This window comes from Barbus barbus (assembly GCF_936440315.1).
Source record: "Barbus barbus genome assembly, chromosome: 30".
Taxonomy (NCBI): domain Eukaryota; kingdom Metazoa; phylum Chordata; class Actinopteri; order Cypriniformes; family Cyprinidae; genus Barbus; species Barbus barbus.
In genome coordinates this window covers 27077465-27094556 of record NC_136758.1, presented here as the reverse complement: position 1 = coordinate 27094556, position 17092 = coordinate 27077465, and the positions used below count along the sequence as shown (strand labels likewise).

General features: G+C 35.3%; 1 protein-coding gene across 1 annotated transcript in view; it reads left to right on the top strand.

Annotated features, from left to right (window-relative positions):
• Positions 1-2424: 2424 nt before the first annotated feature.
• LOC306850224 (kelch-like protein 29) overlaps positions 2425-17092 on the top strand; it is a 122055-nt gene continuing 107387 nt past the window's right edge. The window contains exons 1-2 of the mRNA XM_079385733.1: positions 2425-2588; positions 5802-5873. The gene's annotated coding sequence lies outside the window, so the exon portion shown is untranslated. The remainder of the gene's footprint in view (positions 2589-5801; positions 5874-17092) is intronic.

Below are 17092 nucleotides of genomic sequence, written 5' to 3'. Positions count from 1 at the left end.
TGATTAATCACGATTAATCACATACTAAATAAAAGTTTTTGTTTGCATAATATACAGTCATGGCCAGAAATATCGGCACCCTTGGTAAATATGACCAAAGAAGGCTGTGAAAATTTATCTGTATTGTTAATCCTTTTGATCTTTTATTTAAAAAAAATCACAAAAATCTAGCCTTTCATTGGATAAGAATTTAAAATGGGGGGACATATCGTTATGAAATAAATGTTTTTCTCTAATACACATTGACCACAATTAACGACACCCTTTTATTCAATACTTTTTGAAACCTCCATTTGCCAGTTTAACAGCTCTAAATTTTCTCTTATAATGCCTGATGAGGTTAGAGAACACCTGACAAGAGATCAGAGACCATTCCTTCATCCAGAATCACTCCAGACCCTTTAGATTCACAGCTCCATGACGGTGCTTCTTCTCTTCAGTTCACGCCACTCATTTTCTACAGGGTTCAGGTCAGAGGACTGGAATGGCCAGCAGAAGCTTGGTTTTGTGCTCAGTGACCCATTTTTGTGTTGTTTTTGAGGTTTGTGTTTGGATTATTGTCCGGTCGGAAGATCCAAACATGACCCATTATAAGATTTCCAACAGAGTCAGTCACTTGTTGATTTTTTATCTGTTGGTATTTGATAGAATCCATGATGCCATGTGTCTAAACAAGATGTCGAGGACCTCCAGCAGAAATATAGGCCCACAACATTAAAAATACAGCAGTATATTTCATTGTACACATGGGGTACTTTTTATCCCTGTGTTCACCAAACCCATCTTGAGTGTTTGCTGCTAAAAAGCTCATATTTTAGTTTCATCTGACCATAGAAGCCAGTCCCATTTGAAGTTCCTGTTGTGTCTGATATCTGAATATGCTGGAGTTTGTTTTTGGATGAGCTAGGAGAATTTTTCTTGAAACCCTCCCAAACAACATGTGGTGATGTAGGTGCTGTTTGACCATTTTTTAAAGGTTTTCTGATCCCGAGACGCAACTATTTTATGCAATTCTCCAGCTGTGATCCTTAGAGAGTCTTTAGCCACTCAAACTCTCCTCCTCACCGTGCATTAGGACGATATAGACACACGTCCTCTTCCAGGCAGATTCATAACATTTTATGTTGATTGGAAATTCTTAATTATTGCCCTGATGGTGGATATGCAAATTTTCACTGCTCTAGCTCTTTTCTTAAAGCCACTTCACTAATTTGTGAAGCTCAATTATCTTTTGCTGCACATCAGAAATATATTCTTTGGTTTTTCTCATTGTGATGGATGATTAAGGGAATTTGGGCTTTGTTTTCCCTCCTATTTATATTTCTGTGAAACAGGAAGCCATGGCTGGATAATGTCATGTTCATAATCACCCTGGAGTGCACAAAATTGTGAATATGAATGGGAATATACTTCAGAGATATTTTACTCATAAGAATTACTAGAGGTGCCAAGAATTGTGTCCAATGTGTATTTGAGAAAAACATTTATTTCATAATGATATTTCCCCCCATTTTAAATTCTTATTATCCAATGGAAGGTTATTTTTTTTGTGAATTTTTAAAATAAAAGATCAAAAGGATTAACAAGGCAGATTAATTTTCATAGCCTTCTTTGATCATATTTACCGATATTTTTGGCCATGACTGTATGTGTGTATTCTGTGTATATTTGTTATATGTATATATAAATACACACACATACAGTATATATTTAGAAAATATTTACATGTATTTATATGTCTATATTTATATTCATAAAATTTATATGATAAATAAATGTATTTAATATATAAACCTAAAATTTTTTCTGAAATATATACATGCGTGTGTGTGTATTTATATATGATGTAATGTAAACAAATTATGTAAACAAAATCTTTTTTTGGATGCGATTAATCGCAATTAATCATTTGACAGCACTATATATATATATATATATATATATATATAGTGTATATATATATATATATATATATATATATATATATATATATATATATATATATATATATATATATATATATATATACACACACACAGGCTACACACACACATTTTGTATTCATTTTTAATTCGGTGTTAGTTTTAGTTATTGTATTATGCGTTATCAGTTAATTAAAACTTTTTTTAAAGAGTTTGTTTTTTAATATTTATTTTATTTTATTTATTTATTATAATAATAATATCGCTGACTTGCATGCATTAAACACTGAACCTGGACTATTAAGCTCGTCATCTGTAAAGACTTTTGTTGTTGAAACTTGATGCACCTCTCTCTCTCTCTCTCTCTCTCTCTCTCTCTCTCTCTCTCTCTCTCTCTCTCTCTCGACAGGTGGCGCTATGTGTTTAGTAATAATAGAGTTAAAGGGGCGGAGCAGAAGGACTGTCACACACACACACACACGGACACACACCGCAGGCCGTCAGAGCGCGCTGACTCGCCAAACACACACACGCTCGCTGAAGAGTCCAGCATCCTCCTCCTCCTCATCTTCCCATCGGCGCGTGCACGAGCGCTCAGCATCATCACTGACAGCAGCGCGAGGGATTCTCACACAATGAAAGATACGCGCTCAGCTTCATCTGAAGGTAAGAGCTGGAGTTCAGATCAGCATCAGACTGCCTTTACAAACTAGAGCTGCTGGAATTAACCAGCGATACAGCACTGAGATTCTGCATGTGTGGTTCATGAGGGGAGACTAATGGAACAGTAGCAAAGGCGGCTTTATTTCCTCTGTAGACACTATAGATTGTATAATACAGGTGTTCTGACCCAGAGCTGATCTATAGCAGTATGTGTCGGCAGGACATTAGTGTTGCACGCTGCGTCTCCTCCTAAATTTAGGAAAATAATCACTGGAGAAGGCAGTTTTCACTTTCTAAACAGTTACAGGTGTGCAACCGAAACTGCTTTCAGAAATGTTGCAATCAATATTTGACTGATATGCTGTTTTCATGTTGCTATATAGTTAGTTGTTACTGTTGGTTAAATGACAGGTATTGTCATAATTTGTTAAATTGAAAGGTCAATATTAAGTATTTAATATTGCATGTGGTATCTAAACCCATCTATTAAACATTTTAGTCATGAGCAGATGGTTTTGATTCATGCTTTGCAATATCACTGAGTTGATGAGTTTTGGTTGATTGAGATTGTAGACCTATACATTCTATTTTGTTTTTAATCTTTACTTGTTCAAGTTTTTATTCACAAAGTACCTTACATGAGTAAGTAGAAGATTGACAGGTATTACAGGCACAATGCAATATAGATGTCTGTGTCAAATATTTTGTGTAATTTGTAGATTTGACTGCTTAATTTGTAGTTGCTTCTGGATAAAAAAAGTGTCTGTTAAATACACAAACATAGAGCCACAAGTGCACAACATCTACTGTGATGTACAACTGTGGGTCAGAAATTAAATCAGCAAATTTAAATAATGCACAAATAAAACAAAAATAGCTAGCAATGCAATAAAATAAATTTGACATCTAAGCAAACCTGGAATAATTTCTTCAGTGAGTTTAAGTTGTGATTCTGTATTGATTTGAGACTCCACTCACTATCTGTTTGTGATTTGTTGTATTTGTGTAGATATACAGACTGAGAGAGTTGATAATATTAAACATTTCATTCTGTTATTGGAAACTGAACGTAGTTAGTAGATGGTTGACTTCTGCCCTGAGGTGTTGCAGTATCATATACTTTTAATCATTTCATAAATTGGCTTAAACATGCTTCTTTCTTCTTGTCAAAGTGTTTGATTGACACCTTTAGATGAGGAGAGATTAGGCCGTTTGGCATTAAACTGCTGTAGATGCATGTGATGGTTGTCAATCATGTAGAGTCCTGATCGATGTTGATTTGAAGAAGATGGAGTCTCTCGCGTTTCTCTGTTAAATCAAGCTGCATTCTTCCCTCGCAAGCAATCAAGACAATAGTAAGTGTGTGTAGCAGTGCTGATCTGATTCATTATGCTGAAATCTATTAATTGATTTGTTCAGGTGATTATGCTCTGATTTACCTGGTTAGTTCATGTCTGTCAGGTGCTGTGATGAATTATTGATGCTGTAGACTCACAGCTCAGATGATAGTGCTGCTGATTGACAGATTGGTGACCTTTATGGCCGTCAGGTCAGGCAGGTCAGTTTATATCTTATTTGTTGGAATTTCTGTCAGAAAATGTTTCAAATCATTCAAACGAAAAGTCATCCTTAAATATTTGCTAAAAAATGTTTTCAGATATTATACTGTGCCACTTAATGAAGTTGAAGCTTGTTCATCTGACGCTGTCAGTCACTGCTAAAATTTAGAGTCAAAAGTCTAATTACACAGATGAGTTTGATTAAACGTTTGCTTATATCCGCAGCCTAATTTTTTCAAGAGCAAATTTACATTTTCCACAATGAGCTTATGTATTTAGAGGTTTGTAAACTCACACAGATGGTTAAAATTGCTGCCAGACCTTCAGCTCTGTGGTGACTAGACGGCAGAAGAATGAGATGAATTAAGGGGAGATCTGTCTTGGAAAGGACATTAATTGAGCGCTGTCGTCATGTTGACTCTGGTTTTTAGGTCTTTAGGCTTCAGTAAGTGTTGGAGATCTCCAGATCCAGCCCAGATTTCACACAGAACAGAACTTCTGCAGAGAACGAGCGATTTTACAATTATCTGAAGCACTCGTCTGTTTGAACGGAGTTCAGAAGAGACGAGTGAATCTAACGAAACCTGTTTGAGGCATATTTCACAACAAAATCACGAAAATGCATTAAATAAAGCCTAATTTTAGGACATTATGATTTTTTTTTTGTTGCATCGTGACATTTTCATTGTAATCAATAACATTTCACCCCAGAAAAAGTTTTATTTTGCATATATATATATATATATATATATATGTATATGTGTGTGTGTGACCCTGGACCACAAAACCAGTCTTAAGCCGCACTGGTATATTTGTAGCAATAGCCATCAATACATTGTATGGGTCAAAATTATCTTTATTTTTTTAATTATTATTTCTTTTATGCCAAAAATCATTAGGATATTAAGTAAAGATCATGTTCCATGAAGATATTTTGTAAGTTTCCTACCGTAAATATAATAATATATCAAAACTTCATTTTTGATTAGTTATATGCATTGCTAAGAACTTAATTTGAACAACTTTAAAGGTGATTTTCTCAATATTTAGATTTTTTTTTGCTCCCTCAGATTCCAGATTTTCAAATAGGCTAGTTGTACAGTATTTTGGCCAAATATTGTCCTAACAAACCATACATCAATGGAAAGCTTATTTGTTCAGCTTTCAGATGATGCATAAATCTCAATTTCAGAAACTTGACCCTTATGGCTGGTTTTGTGGTCCAGGGTCATATATAATTTTTATTTATAATTTATAACATATACATTTTGGTGGTATTTGTTGTAATATTTGTATGATTTTTATTTGCATTACAGTAATGAAAATTTGGTGGTAATTGTGGGGGTCATACCATTTTGAATTATATTATAAATTCTTTTATTTGTCTTTTGTTTTGATCTTTTTCACTTATGGCTTCTATTATAAAGGTTTCATGTGTTTCTATGCACTGTTATTCTTCTGTGTTTATAACAGTCGATGCTGCTGCTCTGCAAATCATTTATGGCTACAGAACTGATTTATTGTCTTTGAGAAGTTGTTAAAAACAGGTTCATGCTGACTTGACATTGAAAGCTGTGTTAAGTGTTCCTGTGTCCTCTGAGCAGCGCTTTCTAAAATCATCTGATTAATGACTGTATGGTTCTCATTTCTTTAACAGGTGGCGTGTGATTTAGAGGAGAAAAGCACACGACTGTCCTATGTGATGTGCATCGATCAGAGACGCCGTGTGGTGAGTACTTTTGAAATTAAGCAAGATGTTTGTCCTGTATGAGTGCTTTAGTGATTTAATGTTAAAGATTATTATGATTAGAAATCAAACGGAGGCAGCAGTTGAATTTATTTTCTGTGCAGATGTTGTCCACACTGTTTAAGTTGTATTAAACCTGGAACATTCCTTGAATATGTAGTGGATGCGATTCGTCACTGGTGGTTTGTGCTCTCGAGGCCTTTAGAAAGATGATGGATGTGGTTCTTTGAGGATGGTGTTGTGGCTGAGATCTCACGCTGGGATCCCTGCTGTGCGACGGTCTCAGAGGAGCCTGTTCCTTTGCCTCTTACAACCAGACAACTTAATTGGCATATGTCAGGATATATAGATGGAGATTAAAGGGAAAACCCAAGTTGCATGTGCATAGAAAAGCGTGAGATCTGCAATGTCAGCAGCGCATCTGATTCGGAAAATTAGTTTGTCACTACAACATTATGAATTCTAATACAATATTAATGCATGTTTATCACAGTGTGAGTAATTTTGTATTGTTGTTGTGGAGTCTCAATGTACTTATTTTTGTTGGAAATCTAATGAATAAGTCGTTCTAATATAAGTAGTATTAAATAACCACATAAGACCCTAATTTGCATAATTCTGTGGCTGATATGCTTTGCAAGTGTTTATTCTGATTGGGAAAAGGCTCATTGGAAATATGTGCATGTGACGACATTTCTGTCATGCTTCTTGCACGTTTTGTTACCCAGATGTCAAATGAGCAGTGCTAAAAGCACGTTCAGTTTTATCGGAAACAGATGAACAGTATCTGCTGAAATAACCATGCAATTTCATTTTGCTTCTACAAGTCTTTGTGCTCTTTTGTGTGTGTGTGTGTGTGTGTGTGTGTGAGACTTTTTAACTGCTCGACATCACAATTGCAATGCTGTACCAGGTGAGCTTACAAGCAAGTTTACTATGTGAGAAAAGCCAAACATCTAGCGCAGGTTATGTGATGCAAAAATCTAAATATATTAGTTTACAAATCATGCACTATGATGAAAGCTTTTTGAGGTGAAAATAAGTATTTTGTAATAAATATGCTGCCACTGTAATCATAATTTGTGTGAAAAACAATAAAAGCTGTCAGTGTTTTACTGTCACTAGAGTTTATATTAGAAGGAAACTGTAGTGAATTGTAAGTATAGCTATATTTTTGCAGTTATGCAAAATATAGGCCTAGATTGCAGCACATTTTTCCAATAAGCTCAATTCTTAGCTGATTGTTTGAGCCTTTATGAGATTTGAACCCAGGATCCTTGAGTTACCAGGCCAAAGTTATGAATCACTGTGCTAAAAACACTTCATTCATATGCTAATTATGATACTGTCACAAATTAACTGGGTGTTCATGGTAAAAATGTATTAATATTGATATCCAGTTTATATTTCATGTCTTCTCTATTATGAGGGTTCTTACATCATCTAGGTTTTGAGGTGTTTTGAAACATCCCAAATCAAACCTATTTTTACTCAAATCTTAACATTTCCTGCAATCATCATCTCAGTGGTTTTGTTGAGAACTGGGTTGGACTAGCTAATGTCTTTATTAATATTCAGTGGCCGTTTCATGTTGTTTCAGTTTTTAAAGAGCTTGAACGTTGATTGAGGTTTAACAGTAAATCTCCTGTTTAACCTCCAGTAACCCCGTTCATCTCCTGAGATGGCCAGTATTTTTTGTTATGCTAAAATCACACCTGCATGCAAGCTGTTCTTTCACATTCAGAAAATACGAATCACCGTGAAGTGGATGTTTCTTTCAGATTAGACGGGAGCAATCCAGTTCCTGGAAATCTTTCCTGCTGAGTTTCAGGCCTCCAAAAATCCGCCTGTAATTTTCGAGCAAACCTGCGGAGCTTGATTATCTGGTTCTGCTGTTTCATTGGAATTGAAACTGAACGATGAAAGAACATGATGCTGCCTTTAAGTCAATGCAGAATTATTGTATTTATAAAGTGATCAGACATTTATATATTAGATTATACATTATTATGGTCATAGATGTTTCATTTAGCTTCAGAACTGGGAAAAATAAGCTATTTTACAAGGAAACAAAAAGTTATATTTGCATATAATCCAGTAGCCCTTCTGAAAAATAGCTTAAGTGGTCGTCTGGTCTCCCAGAATGGCCAAACTGGTCTGTTTTGCTGGACAGATGATGGGGTTAGACCAGCTAAACATCAGCTTGACAAGCATAAACCTCCTTAGACTGGTATATTATTATAATTTATTTCCCCCAAGTAGTCATCTTTGAGAACTAGCAGTGTTTTTTTCTATCAGAAAACAAAGTTGGTAAGGCCACGTTGTCTCAAAGAGTTTATACGCTGGTTCTAGGTCAGTATCTCAGATGCTTGTCTATTATAGCATATGTAATCAGTGTGAATAAAGGAACATATTTGCACCCTGTTCACTTTAAGGAGCTGCCGGCTAAAGGTTAATTGCTTTTGCTAATGTTATTGAAGCACCCTTCTAGAACTGGGTCATATGCGCTCCTTACAAGATGGCCTTTGTGGAAGGAGCTGTTTCTAACTTTATTCTTCAGAAGATTGAATAGAAAGCACCTCGCTCAAGGTACTGTTTCCTGTATTCGTTGTTGTTTGTGCAGAAATACAAAATTCTGTCATTTACTCACCATTGTGTTGTTTGAATTTCTTTTTTCTTTGACAACAAAATGACCCAGTCTGAGGCTTTCATATATAAAAGGAAAAAGATGCAAAAGCATCATAAATTTTGCCCGTACTACTTTTACGTGAGAAAACAAAGAAACAAAGTACACTACTTTTATGATGCATTTGAACTTCTTTGAAAATCTTCTACAGAAGAACAAAAGTCCTGCAGGTTTGGAGTGACATGAGGGTGAACAAATGATGACAGAATCATTTTTGATTCATATATCCCCCATATATCCAGACTTTGCACTATTTTGTCTCCAGCAACAGAGCAGCGTCTTGAACTCATTCAGAGGTTGCTGACAGCGTCTGGACTTTTGTGTGCATGGCTGCAGCGTTGCGTTAAATAGGCCAGTTGTGAATGAAAATCGATGGTGGCGCTTGCGCTTTTGTTTACTCATCTGAAAACGAAGGACTTAAGTTTGCTTGCAGAGCCAATTTACTTACAGATCTTGTGCAGCATGCGGATTAATTTAATTTGTCTGAATATTCAGCCACAACAGAGACCGGACCACTCGGTTTGATGTTTAATAAGTGAAGCAAACAAATGCAGTGATCCACTGATATTCATCTGTTGATGAATCTTTATTTACTTTGCAGATGCATGATGCAGTAAAAAGCCTTATTCTTTCCTGGTGCATCATGTGAAGGACACACATTTTCAGAAATGCTTTTTTTTTTTTTTGTCATCCATCAAAAATATGACTCGCATTTGCTAGTGAGTAAACTTCATTTGAAAACAAAGCTTGAATGGTTTGTTTGCTGTGAGTAATTGTGTAAATGTGTTTGTTTGGAAGCAGCATTATGTGACTGAGGATACAGATGCAGCCACTGTTGAGAATATTACAGTAAGGTTTATTTAACTGTACACCTTTGCAGTGTTTGAAAGGTTAAGCTATGTAGGAGCCAATTGTATTTGATTTAGTCAAGTAGCAGTTGATGTTTGTTTAGGTTATTAATGTGTAGTAGTCTGATAAAAATCTTTACTTGCATTGATATTCTGACATCAGTGGAAAAATAATAATAATAATAAACAAACACCTATGATCGATAAATCCATTCTTTCCTTTGTTTCATAGCATTGCCTGAAACATACCTAAAAACAACGCTCAAACAGTTTTGTTCAGAATTTTAGTAATGAGGTTAATTTTATGCTCAAAAAGGTGAAAGTAAGGTTTATTTTTTTTATATTGCTTTCATAATGCATGCACTGTAAGAAATTTTCAAAGTTGCAAGGAAAACAAAGATTATTGGAGTAGGTTTTATAAGAAAATACTCTTTCAGTCTACTTCAAAATGTAATGTTTAATTCAGTGTAACTTGCCATTTGTAATTATTTGTGAAATTTACTAGAATTTCTGAGTGAAACCGTTTATTTCAGTGTGTGATAGAAGTAAATGATTTAATGTATTTTTTAACTATAAAATTGGTTTTATAAACCATTTCCATGAAATGTGCCAAAATTATCTTTATGTTTCACATTTCTTCACCCTTTTGCTAATCATGTTCAGATTTTTGGTAGATTTTGCTCATTAGAGTTCTTGTATATAAACAGAGGCATAGGCCTATCTAAATAGAGTCTTCAGTGTCGCACAGATTCTGATGCAGTTGCATGTGTTTATATCACGAAGCACATCTGTGCTCATGGTCACCCATCTGGACGACTGCTTCACGTGTGAGTCTTGCATATGCATGTCTGACAGATTCATTGTTCTGTGTGAGAATCCATGCAGATGCATCCATAGCGTTCATGTTATGTTGCAAATGCAACTACTATGAATATAGTCTTGGCTAAAGAGCACTGTTAGGACTTGCACAACATGAGTGACTTTTGATTCAATGTTTAATGTCATATTTATCACCTCTGCCAAGATAAGATGTTTAATTAACTGCAAGTATATTCTTTATTCCAGAAAAGCATTCAATATGCGCTGGTTGTCGGTGGTGAAAGGGTTACAGCGTTGAAGTGCCCCGTCAGTGAACTGGGCTCATAACCTGTCAGTGTGCTGCACTCTGTCTGACCTCTCCGCGAGTCGAGGCCGCTAACCATGCATGAAGCAACATGAATTCCTAATGAAATATTTAAAATGGTTGGGAAATCGGCTCCCTGTTTAAGTGCTTGAAAGCGTTCTCACTCTGACTCTCTGCTTTTGACACCGTGGAATGAGAGATTGTTTTTAAAAGCACTTGTGTTGCTTTGAGGCTGGATGTTTGTAGTAAAAAAATATTTGTCTTCCAGCTTTTTGACAATAATCTATGTAACTTGGGGACATATCGGTAAAGCTGTATGTAAAGTAGGAATTCTCATTTAATGTATCTGAGCCTCCTTGACTTCAAATATTTACTTTAAGTCCACCTGAGATTTTAAACTAATGTTTTAATAATTAACAGCACTTTTGGATGCTTGCAGTTCTTTGATATCGGTTAATGGTCACAAATAAAATATGGAATATTTAATCAATATTTTTCATATTCACATTTCAGAGTTTTACTTTTTTTCATTAATTTATTTAATTTTTTTCACTTTTATTATGTTATTATTAGCTGTTTACTAATTTAATTATTAAACACTGAATTCCATTTTGGAAAACCTTTTTAGAAAAACCCTCATTTCAAGTAGATTAAAATATTTTATGCAAGGCATAAATTACAGTAAATCTGATTAAAGATAATTAAGAAATGATCGTAAACTAATCTATGACAGTTTATTGGCCAGATAAAATGTGCATTAAAAGCATCAGTGTTGTTGAATTTATATCGCCAATGCAATCATCGTTCATGTTTTGTGATTATTAAATCTAGCCTAATTTATTACATTATGTCCATTAATTATATAAATAATCAATTATATTTTTATATTTAATTTAGTGCTGTCAAACAATTAATCGCATCCAAAATAAAAGTTTTTGTTTACATAATAATATATGAGTGTGTACTGTGTATGTATATTATGTGTATATATAAGTACACACACGTATGTATATATTTAAGAAAAATATGTTGTTTATATGTTAAATAATATATTTACATATCATATAAAATATTATATAAATGCATATACATGTAAATATTTTCAAAATAATCGTTTGACAGCACTAATTTAATTATAATAAATATAACTATTAAACATGGCCCAGCCTTCAAAAGCACACACTTTAAGGTTCAATTTTGAAAGTGTCATTAAAATTGAGCATTAAAATTAATGCATTCAGTAGATTGCATTTTTAAAAATGCAAAATACATTGCATATTTAAAACTCATCTTCAAGTCCATCTCCAATATTAGCTGAGGAATATTTCCAGTGACATTTATTCTTTGACTGGACTAATATAAAGTCAGCTCATATTAAAATCACATGAGAATGAGATGTTGGATGCAGTTAGATGGAGGTGAAGGTGTGTTATGGGTGGCTAGACGGGAATGCAGCGAGACAGCTCCGTCCTGTCGTCTCTGGTTTCCACCCGTGGGGTTAAACGCCCGTGGCAGCGCAGCTGGAGGACTGGCATCGTTTCAATAGATCTTCCTGCAGATGAGCCTGGAATAGGTCGTATAGAGATCTCAGACATCACTGCAACCTGATGCTAATTTGATCGTAAGGTTTTTTTAGCAGCATTTTCATTCTTACTCTAGTGCAACTGTTCTGGATTGTGTGCTTAAAACCGCTGCCGTCTGCGTTCAGTTAGAATGAATGTTTCCTGCATTTTTCAGCATTAAAACCACACCAGACTGGTGTAATACGAGACTGGTGTGACGTTACTCTGTGTGTATGTAATCAAGCCAGACTTAAAATAAATGTGCAATCCGATGAAGTTAATAAAGAGTGACATCTCAATTCTGAGTTAAATGTTATTGGGTTTATGGTATGACGCTGCACTGTATTTATGTGATCATGCATTTATTTAACCCTTTGCACTGTGTAAGATGTTTAGCACTTAAAAATGGAGATATAATAATGTAACTCATCTATTGAAGTTGCATAACAGACTGTGTTCCTAAAATGTTTCCTCCTCCAGCATCAGTGAGTGTTTGCACAAGTTTTATGAGTTTCTCTGTTGTCAAAGTGACAAAACTGGATTTCAACATCATAAAGTCACTGCGGTTGAGAAGAACTCATGTGCTGAGCATGCTGGGAAACCAATAGCTTAGAGGGTTTGTAGGATTTTTACTTTACTGCTCTGGATAAACCAAGAGTCCTGCACAACTATCACAAAACATCAGCGTCTGTTTGTATGCTCGAAGAGTGTCTATACATAGACACAGATATGTGTGTATGTATATATATATATATATGTATGTATATGTGAGTTGGTTGCTTTTTAAATATGTTTGCTTGAACAGCGGCTGAAGGCAGGCGTTACTGTCTGTGTCTGGTGTTTCCAGTGGTCAGTGGACTGATCAGGACACCACACTCCTTCACAACTGCAGCGCTGCACAATCTCAATGCTGACTACAATGTTGATTAAAGCTGACATTGTAATAATACTGCTATACCGGGCGGCCGGCGGTGCAGGTGCTGCTGACGGTAGACTGCGGCCAGGAAGCCAAATGATGCTCTTTTCTTTCCTTCCTTCCCTGCTGCTGTCCTGCATCATTATCATACACCATCCCAAGGACTAAAAGAGACACTGGATATATTAGACCTGGGCGGGATGACTGTATGCAGCCTACTGTGCAACACCACTATAGTGTTTATACCGCAGAAGATCAGTGGGCAGAAATGACCTGAAGTCATTATTTTCAGTTCGACCTGGCAATTTACAGTCAGGCAGCACGGTTGTGAAATGTTTAAGGAAGTAATGAGTACAAATAGCAGGGCTCCAAACTGCGACTAAAATGGTCGCATTTGCGACCAAAAATATTAATTTGCGAGTGAAGTTTTTGCTGAGGTCGCCACTGGCGACTATATATAATTTACATGAAAGGACTTTTTTCCCGCTTGTTTTGCGCTCACATCTTTTGTTATGTTCACGTATTAAACTTACATAAGACGATGCGCATCAAAGTTTTACTGGAAAAGTTTCAAACAGTCCTCGTCTCTGCCGCACACAGTCTGCTGAACGCAGTGAGAGAGACCTGAAAGGGCCTGTTTACACCTGGTCACTTCATGCATTTTCTCTGATCGGATATCTATATGATTTGTTAAAACGTTTCCCCATTTACACTTGGCCACATAAATGTGTCTTCGCAAAACGGATATAAATCCGTTCTTCAATTCCCGCTTCATATGCAAATATAACGGAGTTCACGTCAATGAAAGCAATGGATAATTTTATTAATTTAGCTAATTTCAATATCACAGATCTTCTTATCGAGATCTTAGTCTATGCTGTGTTCTGTTAATGCATGGACTTCCTGTTATTTGAAGCGCACTTGCCATCCAGTAATCGCAAAAAGCTTTGTGCTGTCTTACTTTTTAATAAAAAAAGTATCAGCTTTAAAATGCTACGAAATTCAAATGATGCGGTTTGGGTGCTCTTTAATGCGGACCACAAGCGCACACTGTCGGTAATATAAACACCAGTACCCCGCGTCCACACGGTCTGTGTATGCGTCCGGATCGTGCGAGCGGAGAGTATCGCACTTAATGCTCAGGCGCGATCTCTTTAGCACCTCAGTTAAAGCAGCAAGTGAACCCATTATATATTTCGATTTACTACTATAGTATGAAATGAACATGATCAAAAGGTAGGCAATAAGAAAGCCTATAGTACAACTTACTGAAATGTTTTATGTAAAAGCTCATTCAGTGTTTCAAACTGAGGAAATGTATAAAGCTTGTAAACATTGCATTGTAATACATTTACCTCAGAATAACCACTCAGTGTCCATAAACTCATCAGTCAGCTAGAAAAATAACCATAAAGAGGAGCGTTTTGCTATATTTATGCGCTGTTGCATATTAATATTTTTGCTTATTCTGTTGTACATGATTCAACTCCTCCTATAAAATTGCATTTTACTAATGAAGAAAAACAGACTGAATGTGTGAAAGACGTGACAACATTTATAGGATGCACTGCACTCAGTTGCCAAGTGATGCTTATGGTCCATGATATTGGTACAGATTCTGTGTAACGAACAATTCTTTGTGACTATATTTCAAGTTGTAAAAGACATTTAATTCACACTTTAAGTGAACCTTAGTCCCCCGGTCGACCTGATCATCTACAAGATGGATTAAAATGCTGATAAAGCCTAGAAAAGATAAGACATAAACACATGACAAAATGATTGAAATGTTAAAATAGGGGGGAAAAATAAAATAATAATAATAAAATAAACCACTTGTATTATGTGGCACCTAAAAAAATAATTTGGCGCCTAAGTTTTTCTTTTATAGGAGCCAATGGCTCCTTACTCGATTTTTTTTGTCTGGAGCCCTGAATAGGAGTGAAGTCAATGGAGGTCACATGATCCATCTCTGATGAGATACTGTTTGCGAGATGAAGGTTAATGTGACTGTGAGTGATCTCAGTGTTTTATGATTCGTTTCTGCCCACATACAGCAGCATAATAAAAAATGATGCATAAAACACCTCTTAAAACTTGACACATTCTGAGTGAGTTTGATTCATTTACTGATAATTGTTTGTCTTAGTCATAATATGAGGTACCATATTTTACTGAATACAAGTCATGTTTCTTTTATCATCTGAATTGTAATTAACATCAGGTATGCAAAGCATTTGCATTGGTGCTGAATGAAAGAAATACGTATGCATGAGTTTATTTGTATAGTGCATTTCCCACATGGCAGTAGATTCAGTTTTGCTTGAAATAAATTTGTTTAAGCTTGGCCAATTGGTTTATAATGAAAGCCAATATAATTAGTTTATTTGATACTTTTTCCACGGAATTCTCATTCCTTTTCTGTTCTGAATAATGTTACATTTAAAGGATTTGTTGTGGAATAGTGTTAATATAGTCAGCTTTTTTAGTCTTAGACCTTTGTCAAATGTCCATTTTAGTTTTTATCATATTTAGTCAGCCTGTCCTGTTTTTTGTTTAGTCAAGTAAGTTTTAGTTAACTAAAAGTTTGGGAATGTTAGTCTAGTTCTAGTCAATGAAAACGTAAAATTTGAACCGTGCTGCATAATGGTTAAACTAATGGCAATTATAATCACGATTACTCATCATGATTGTTTAAGTTTCAGAATTTTTGCCCTTTTTTTCATCTATAAGCACAGAAAAGCTCTGATGGGGATTTAAACTCTTGACATCTGGCAACCCCTAGCATGAAAACCTTGTAAGGTCTATTTTTCTCCTCGTTTTTTGTTGATGAAAATATATAGAGATTTTGGATATGGAGTTTTTATTTTTTTTAAACTACATTTTAGTCTTTTCCTTTTTCGTCAATGATATTTCATGTTGATATAATTATAGTTCGTTTTCAATGATGTTGGTGTCATATGTGTCGTCTCATCATAGTCATGGAAGAAAGCTTGTTGGTGAATATTTTTCATCATAGTTTTCATGAGCAAAACACTAGGCCTATTTCATGAACACTATTTTGAAGTTACTGTAGGTGAACTAAAATACATGTTTATAATGTTTAAAATGTCAGTATTTTTATTTACTGTTACATTATTTCCGAGTGTAATAAAAAAATCTGACTTATTCGCCGATACATATTTTCCCCTCAACAATGCAATTTTGACTTGGTACAGCCCAGAAAATATGATATTATGTGCTGCTGTAATTTCTACAAACACTTTCTGCAGCCTAAGGTTCATTTTTAGCAGCTGGAAAACTGATATGTGGTTAGCGTGACATTAGATTTTGGTTGTACATATAACCCTAGGGTAAATGTGTCACCTCTCAGTTGTCAGGCTTTAATGCATGTTTTAATAAACCTCATGCATATGTTGCATTAATATTTTAATTGGTGCTCCTTATGGCTCGTAATGAATGTTCCTCCTTTCCTTTGCTAGTCGCTGCATTGAGTTGGTTTACAGTTAGTTGAGTTATTTGTCAAATTAGTGGTTCAGACTCGTTTGATAAGGGTTCCTGTGGGGAGCCCAGTCCGGTAGAGATTGTGAAGTGTGACTGTTATTCTCTGCTTGGTCTTGTTTGCACAAAGCTGTTTCCCAAGACTCCACAACGGGCAATGTGCATTAACTTAACAGCAAGTTTGACTAATTATAAGGCTCTTTTTGCTCTAATTGCATGAGTTTTGTTTTGAGGGAGAAAAGTGTTCTGTGAAATTTGTTTTATGCAAATGCATTTTGTTTTCTGAATCCAACAAACAAAAATGATTCATGTATCAAATGATATATGAATATAAAATGAGCTTGAAAGGATGCAGACAAACAAACATATTTGCATTCCTACTAGTTTGATTTGCATATTTGTGCTCTTGATTTCCCACGTAGCCGTATGCCGAAGAGCTTTCACCGAATTGTTTTTTGCAGATGAGAACGTGGCTCTGAAATATTTAGTAGAGTGCATTCATATGAAGCTAATCCATAATGCAGCTTTCTGCCTCCCATATCTGCTGCTCTGAAAGTGTTTGTTA